Source organism: Balaenoptera musculus, chromosome 17, assembly GCF_009873245.2.
Source record: "Balaenoptera musculus isolate JJ_BM4_2016_0621 chromosome 17, mBalMus1.pri.v3, whole genome shotgun sequence".
Taxonomy (NCBI): Eukaryota; Metazoa; Chordata; class Mammalia; order Artiodactyla; family Balaenopteridae; genus Balaenoptera; species Balaenoptera musculus.
This window is the reverse complement of record NC_045801.1, coordinates 58,746,112-58,754,840: the sequence shown is the minus strand read 5'-3', so window position 1 is coordinate 58,754,840 and position 8,729 is coordinate 58,746,112. Positions and strand designations below refer to the sequence as shown.

Below are 8,729 nucleotides of genomic sequence, written 5' to 3'. Positions count from 1 at the left end.
AGACAAGCTCCTTTAAGGGCAGTAACTAGTCTCATCAACATCGAATTTACCCCAACACCAGTGCTTTCAAAATGTGTGTTGCTTAGTATATGTTTGACCGTAAGAAGTTATAGAAACAATTCTACTCTAACTAAATAATAATGATACTACTACTACTATTTCTACTACTACTGCTAATAAAATGTATGAAATAGAGTATAAATGGGAAAATAAAGATAACACTGGAAATCCCAGAGTATCACATGAATTATCCCAAAGCCACTGGCCAATCCGTCGACTGTAAACGGAAAGTTACTTGTGAATTGGTCAACATTTAAATGCATAATTGAGAGAAGGGTTAAAACAAATTTTATTACCAAAAACACAATTTTTATACCTACAATTTTTGAGCTCAACTAACCTGTAGTTTTAACAGAAATAAATGAGATCCAAAGTATTCATTCAGGTTCCTAAATGATCCATTCCCTATCTTTCCTTATGAAACAATCAATTATAACTCTAATAATTTGTCAAGGATTCACCAATCTCTACTTCTTTTACTTTCCAAGGTTTGGTATCATTACAAAATCAAGTCCTTCGGCAGAATTTCATAGTTTCAAAATCCCTCATCAATATTATTCACTGGGATCAAATAATATGAAAATTGGAAAAACACTGGCTATGTGCTGAGAAGTGATCCTTCAGTGATTCACTCGAGGTGCACTAGCATTCAGGCTACACCTGAGGTGGAATTTGGATTCCAAAGTGGACCTTTAAACCACAGCTCATCTTGTCTTGTTAAAACCGTTAGAAATAAACCTGTTGCCTGACCTTTGAGATTCTGCAAAGAGACCATATTTAGATCTTCTGTCTCTTTTAGCCTCCCTAGCCCCCTTCTCTACTTTCAGAATAGTGATTCCCAGAGAAGTACAATGAGTTCAAACAGTGTGGTTAAAAGGGTAATTGGTCTGCTCTGCAGCCAAGTTACTCACAGAATAAATAAGTTGGCTTTCACAGTTGTTCGTTTCTTCATGGGCTTTGTTTAGAGGGGTCTCAGCTCAAGCAAGCAGCCTGTCAGCAGCCTGAAATAACTGTGGAAATCTAATGGCATATATGTAAAATATGTCTATGAAACCTTTTATTCAATCTTAGATGCATGATTTTACTACTTCTTTAGGCCTGGAAAAGTATATTCAGCTAAAAAAGGACGGAAAAGAAAATTTGCATAGTACCTCACGCCCTAGAACCTTATTTTACTCCTGTTTCATCAGAAAATGATGTATACTGTAAGAAACATTTTTTTAATTATTTGATCAAATATTTAAGTGTACTAAATCTCTGTATTTATTAAAGCAAATATAGTTACCTTTCTGTTGCTTTCTAAAAGAAAGCAAAAGATACAGTTCTTTTTTCTTAAGACTCAGGGTTTATGGATATTAATTATTACACTATATTGACACCCAGACATGTTTATAGGAGGCTTCTGAGACATACAGAGCTATTTATTCCCATACTAAATGGCACTTCTTTTTCCTCTGCCTTCTGCTTGTATTTTTTCTGTTGTGATTATATCCTACTGAGACTGCTACTTGTCTTTGTTTGATTTGAGGTTCTAAAGGTAAGACTGTATATTCTCCACTTTACAGAATAATAATGGGTTTTATGACTGTTTGCCTTCAGAAGCCTCCTTTTCCACTCATTCTCATTTCATATCTATGGTGAGGTGTCTAAAACAGATGAGTTAGCTCTGAACTAGTGATATATAAATCAATTATTATTTCATTCATATTCAAAGCGGCTCCTCCTAAAATAGTGGCCTTCCTGCCTGTGGGATGTAGTCTAATCTACTGCCTGGATCTACACCCACCAACATCCATATTTTGTCTATCGTTACCTTGGACACTTGTAGGAACTGACTGAGTTTCTGTTTCTATAGTGTCCATTGACAGACAAATAGATAAAGAAAATATGGCACATATGTAGAATGGAATGTTATTCAGCCTTAAAAAATAAAGGAATCTTGCCATTTGCAACAACTTGGATGAACCTTGAGGGCATTATGCTAAGTGAAATAAGTCAGAGAGAAAAAGACAAACACTGCATAATCTCACTTTTACGTGTAATCTAAAAAAGCTGCACTCACAGACACTGAGTAGAATGGTGGCCGTCACGGGCTGGGGAGTGGAGGAAATGGGGAGTTGTTCGTCAAAGGGTATAACCTTCCAGTTATAAGATGAATAAATCCTGGAAGTCTGATGTACAGCATGGTGACTGTAGTTAACAACACTCTGTTGCATACTCAAAAGTTTCTGAGATAGTAGATCTTACATGTTCTCATCACACACACACACACAAAAGGTAATTAATTGTGTAAGGTCATGGATGCGTTAACTAACCTTATTGTGGTAATCATTTTGCAATGTATACATGTATCAAATTATGATGTTGTACACCTTAAACTTATACAGTGTTATATGTCAGTTATATCTCAATAAAACTGGAAAGAAGAAAAAGATTCAAGTGGAGAAGGGTGAGGCTGGTAGAAAAAAGCCACTGCCTTGAGCAGTACCGAGGTGGGCGGAAAGCCATGGGCCTCTATTAGCACTCCTGGGTAGGCTCTGTTCCCACGTGTGGGGAGGGGGTAGGACAGCACAGCTGTGATCCTTATTGCAGACCCCAGGCAGCCTCAGGCAAATTTTCAGAGTTAGATGCTGAAAACCAATAAATGAAATTATAAGGAAGAATTACCTAAATGCCTTTATTCTACTTCTGGTCCTCTTGGCAACTTTTTCCATCTAAAAGCTGAGCCCTGCAGTTCTCAAAGCAGGAACATTAACATGGATCAGAAGTTTCCAAACTTGTCATCATCGACCCCTACACCAAAAGAAAAGTTGAAATTTTATGACCCCTAGTATATGAAGCATCTTGTGTGTTTTTAATATTTATCAAGAGAACATTTAACAGTTACCTACTATGTGCCAAGAGAAAATAAAAATAAGACACAGACTTTAAATGTAGACTTTGTTCCAGTATTATTCTTCCTTTTGACTTCAGTATAAGAGCTATTGAGCTATTTGGTGTCCCAGTAAGGGGATAAGCAGGCGATTACAGAATCCTGTGATCTCTTCCCAAAGTTTGCAACTATAGGGTTGGTCCTAGAATTGCTCAATAACTTTGTATTTTGATTTAAGGGGAAACTAAAAGACCTTCCTGTCCCAAAGTAACTCTGCTTTGTGGAGACTGGAGGTGCCCTGCAATTGACTCAAGATACTGTTTATTTGTTTAAACAGTTAAATGAGTAGTTTCTATTTAACAGGTGAGCACAAATTTTCACAACAGTACCTACCCCATGACATAGCTCAGACGAAAACTCTGAGAGAAAGGAAAACTATATGGGCAAAAAGTCCAGGCTCCATCCACTGTACATGGGATACTGATAGGCTTGTAAAACTTACAGAGGTACCTAGGGGTACCTAGGAACTCTGGGTGTTTAGTATACAGATCAGCAAAGGATGGTGGAAAATAAGACGACACCAGGTCAGGGGACAAATTAAGTAGGTGAAGCTGGTCCTTTATATTCTTTTCCCTTCTGATATACCACTGCTCTTTCCTGTCCAGAATCTGTTCTGTATCCTCAGCAGGCCTACACACATACACACACACACACACACACACACACACACATACACACAGAGACACATGTGTAGCACACAAACATGCACGCATGCATTCATGTACACATACATGGAGTCCCCAGTCTTCTCAGTTAAAATTCAGCTTGTAGTAACTAAAGAAAATGTATAATGCCCTATATTTTATAGATTTTAAAAATACTTGCACTTTAATAGAAAACTTTTAACGTCTGAAAATCCTTTCTGACAAAGGAAGTTATTTCTGATATTGGAGGTTGACAGTTTCACAGAGAAAACCTCAGGAGCACAGAGACATGCCTGACCCTCTCCCCACGCACCATCTGGGGAGAATTCACCAACACATAGGCTCAATCCCTCTGCTAAGTCAAAATCAAGTTTACCAACATCATTATTTCACAAAGAATATCCTACCTCATGTTAGGCATTCACATGTATTTTATTTGTTGAAGAGAGGAAGAAGATATAAAGGAGGGAATCATCCGAAATTACAGAGTACAGCATTTAAGTCAATATAGATATTTAAATTTAAGGTAAAATTAAATTATAATTTGAAATTGTATGTGGAGTTTTATTTCCTAAAGAATATTTTGGAAAGTTCAACTCCTATTTTAACTTATATTTTCAGAGAAGGTATTTCATCCAAATGAAGAATATCTTCAATTATTGTTCTTTTATTGCAAGCAAAATAGGATTTATATTTCTTTTCATGAAATATGGTTGTTTGACAACAGAAGAAAAAATATTTTATATTTTTAGAAACAACAGTCAGGCTACTGACATTCTTAATTAGTTTTAATAAATCTGAATGCTTCTTATCATCTACTCTTTAGCTTGTACCTGAGGAGTTGAATACCTCAGGGAAGATATGTACGCCAGACCTGTAAATATGCAGTTCACAGAGCCCACCACCAGAGGGCAATAAAGAAGTAAAATCTTGAAGCCATGTAGTGAAAATAGTGGGAGTTTAAATAAAAGCAACATTTCACAGTATGCTTTTCTGACCAATGTTATATATAATAACTTAATGGATTATATGTACATGGATTCTGAAAAGTCAGCAGCACACTTCACTGGTCAATTTCCATGATAAGGGGAAGGTAATTTGAGTGTGGAAAAACAGTATACTTACATCTTAAAACTCCACCCCTGCAGAATCTACTCACTATTGAAAAATGGTAAGAATAATAGCTTTCTGTGCCTCAGTGACCAGTTAACATTTTCAAGAGTAGAATTTATCTTCCTATGATGCTCAAAGGCACAGGAAAAATGCATATCTAGGACAATGGATAAACTCTATATGACATGTGAAAATAATTATTCAAATGGAAAAAGTATAAGATCTACAAGGAACAGTTTTATATGCATTAGTGTGGATATATACATAAAGAGGCTCTAAGAAACATAAAAATCACTTCCAGGAAGTAATTTTAGGTAGAAGAGAATTAACATGGATGAGGAAGAAAAGAGAGTTGGTTTTTAAAATAGTTTCATTTACTTGTTTTTTCTGTTTGTTTATTTATTTGTTTTATTTATTTGTTTTATTTATTTGGTCTTTGGAATATAAGGAAACAGTGGCTTTCAGATCAGTATCCCAGTGGAACAAAGGGATTGAGGTCTATACTGGAGCCCAGCCATTGTTTGACTATCTTGTAATAATACTGGTGAAATACAACCAAATCATTTGAACTACAAGCATCCTCTCTGACAATAATCTTAAGACATCAACATTATATATAAAAGAAAGTAAAGAGAGAGTACTGTTTTCTTTACAGAGAAAATACAGATTCTGGATCAAATCAATAATGTCAGCAAACCTCATGGGTATAAAATATTCTGCTGCCTATCATTTAGAACATGCTTCTAGAAGAGGGAAACTGGGTGATAATTTCCCCAGATTTTACATTTAATTCAAATATTTTAGATAAGAGGCATCTCTAGTAAAACATTGTATTATTGATTTTTTCCAATATGATAGCTCACAGGAGTTCCTCTTTCCTTCTCAAATACATATGGGGAAATGGAGGTTGGTGTGGGTTAGAGGAACTATCTAAATAGAGCATAGTAATCAACAGTTTGTTTGTTTTTTTTTTTTTATTTTTTAAATTTTATTTATTTATTTATTTATGGCTGTGCTGGGTCTTCGTTTCTGTGCGAGGGCTTTGTCCAGTTGTGGCAAGTGGGGGCCACTCTTCATCGCAGTGCGCGGGCCTCTCACTATCGCGGCCTCTCTTGCCGCGGAGCACAGGCTCCAGACGCGCAGGCTCAGTAATTGTGGCTCACGGGCCCAGCTGCTCTGCGGCATGTGGGATCTTCCCGGACCAGGGCTCGAACCCGTGTCCCCTGCATTGGCAGGCAGACTCCCAACCACTGCGCCACCAGGGAAGCCCAACAGTTTGTTTTTTAAAAATAGAAATTTCTATTTAAATTGTTTCCAGAGACAGAAACACACAGAGACAATTCCATGTGACAACAGTGGAAGAGACCAGAGTGATGCAGCTGCAAAATCAAAAAATGCCAACACCAGTGATTGATGGCCACCACCAGAAGCTGGTTAAGACAAAGAAGGATCGTCCCCTTGAGGCGTCAGAAAGAACATGGCCCTCTCAACACTTTGAGTTTGAACTTCTGGCCTCTAGAGCTGTGATAAAATAAATTTCTGTTCTTTTAAGCTAACAAGTTTGTGGTTCTTGTTATGGTAGCCCTAGAGATGACAGTACTTGATTCCTGAGATGGCAACTGGATTTTGACTATGTAATGACTATTCCAAGATGATAAACAGACACAAAGATAAAGGCACAACTGATACTAAGCCCAGTTCTTTTTATTCCCAGAATAATAAATGATTTTTAAATTAATTTATACCTCTTTGTCTAACCCCTCTGCTTTTCAAAAGAGTATGTGGGACCAATCAAGTATTAGTATGTTATACTTTTATTTTAATTCATCTCAAATTATTTCTAATTCTCCTTATGAGTTCTTACTTGACCCATGAATTATTTAGGAATATATTGTTTAATTTCCATTTGTGATTTTCAACAGATTTCTTTCTGTTAACGATTTCTTATTGCATTCTGTTGTCATCTGAGAGCACTCTTTGTATTGTTTACATCCTTTTAAATGTACTGAAATTTGTTTTATGGCCTAGCATATAGTATATCCATGTGCATTTGGAAAGAATGTATATTCTGATGCTGTTGGGTGGAATGTTTTATAGATGGCTGTTAGGTCTAGTTGATTGATAATGTTGTTCAAGTTTTTTATTTTCTTGTTGATTTTCTGTCTGTTCTGCTATTGAAAGAAGGGAATTAAAGTATCCAACTATTATGGTAGAACTGTCTGTTCCTCTTTTCCATTGTGTCGATTTTGCTTCATTATATTTTGAAGTTCTGTTAGGTGCATATAAGTTTATAATTATTATACATTCTAGATGGAATAATCATTTTATCACTTTAAAATGTCTTTGTCTCTAGTAAAAATTTTCATCTTAAAATATATTTTTTCCTGATATTTTCTTAGCCACTCCAGTTTTGTTGTTGTTGTTTTGTTTTGTTGTTACTGTCATGGTATATCTATTCCAACCCTTTTACACTTCACCTATATATTTTCTTGACTCTAAAGTGGGTCACTTGTAGGCAGCGTATGTTTGGATCATGTTTTTCAATTTTTTATCCAGTCTGAAATTTCTGTCTTTAGATGGAATGTTTAACCTTTTTATATTAAATATAATTAATATTTAATTTTGTAATTTTTATATTAAGTGTAATTCATGTAGGATTTATGTCCAACATTTGTGATTTATTTTCCAAGAGTCACATTTTTTTTCCTAATTCCTCTTCCTCTATTACTGACTCATTTGTTGTTGTTGTTGTTAAAGAGATATTTTTTAGTGTACAATTTCAATCCCCTTATCTTGTACTGTATTTTTGAATTATATTCTTAATGCTTGCTCTAAGGATTACAAATAACATCTTAAGTATAAGCATCTAGTTTTGATTAATTTCAATAGTATAAAAAACTTTTCTCCTCCTTTACATTGCCCTCCTTTGTGCTGTTACTGATATAAAAATTACATCTTTATACATTATATGCCTATAAACAGTTATAATGATTACTTTATGTAGGTGCCTTTTAAATCAGGTAGAAAAAAAAGTTAGAATAAAATACATTTACATTATTTTTTATATTTACCTCTGCAGTTACCTTTCTTGATGTTCTTTATCTCTTCATATGGATTTAAGTTACTGACTTATGCTTTTATTTTGTCTGAAAGGCTCATTTTAGTAGTTCTTGTAGCACAAGTCTGATAGGAAAAAATTCTCTTAAGTTTTTAATAAAAGTATTGAAATTTTCATGTCATCCTTCTGCAATGGCCATGGTAATCTCTGCATCATTCCAACTCTAGTAGATATGTTGCCAAAGTGAGCATTTAGTATCTACTCTTATATGGTACAAATTTTAAAGTGTTAAAGATTATGAAGTTATAGACACAGGTTTATTTGTTTAGAGACCATTTCAAGAGCATATTTGGGCAATGCTAATAATGACACTGCCAATTCAGTGCTACCATGTAGCAAGATAAAATAGATGAACCTCAAGTCATGATATTTCTTCCTGATACATAAGGTTAAGGTTAATTATCAGTTGTCACATTTTTTCCAGTATTTATTAGTTAGCTTTTAACTTAGCATAAGTGAAATGAAAGGATGGTAAGTTTTGCATTAATTCCTGACCCAAAACACAGAACTTTTGAAGATGAAAGTCCATTAGCAGAGCTTTGTGTTTCCTGTGAAAAATAAATCTATCCCACCCCCTGAAAAATTCATGAATATTTTACTAATTGTATGTTCAGGAAGCTATTCTAGCCTTCTATATTTTTTTTAGAAAAAACACTATTTAGAAGTATTTATTTCCTTCATGTAGTAGCAATATACATGTTATTTAGAAAATTTATAGTGAATTTTGGTTTGCTCATCTTCTGAAAAACTCCTAAGAAAACACATACTTCTGAGAATTTCAGCCTTATTTCTACGTAAGTTATCTAATCTATAAAACATTATGCATGCTTTGGATAATCATCTAAATAATTACTATTCTAGC

General features: G+C 34.8%; 1 non-coding gene across 1 annotated transcript; it reads right to left on the bottom strand.

The window, feature by feature from the left end:
* Nucleotides 1–7,953: 7,953 nt before the first annotated feature.
* On the bottom strand, nucleotides 7,954–8,058 carry LOC118883898. The gene has a single exon (XR_005017129.1). It is a non-coding gene; the product is annotated as a U6 spliceosomal RNA (small nuclear RNA).
* Nucleotides 8,059–8,729: the final 671 nt, after the last annotated feature.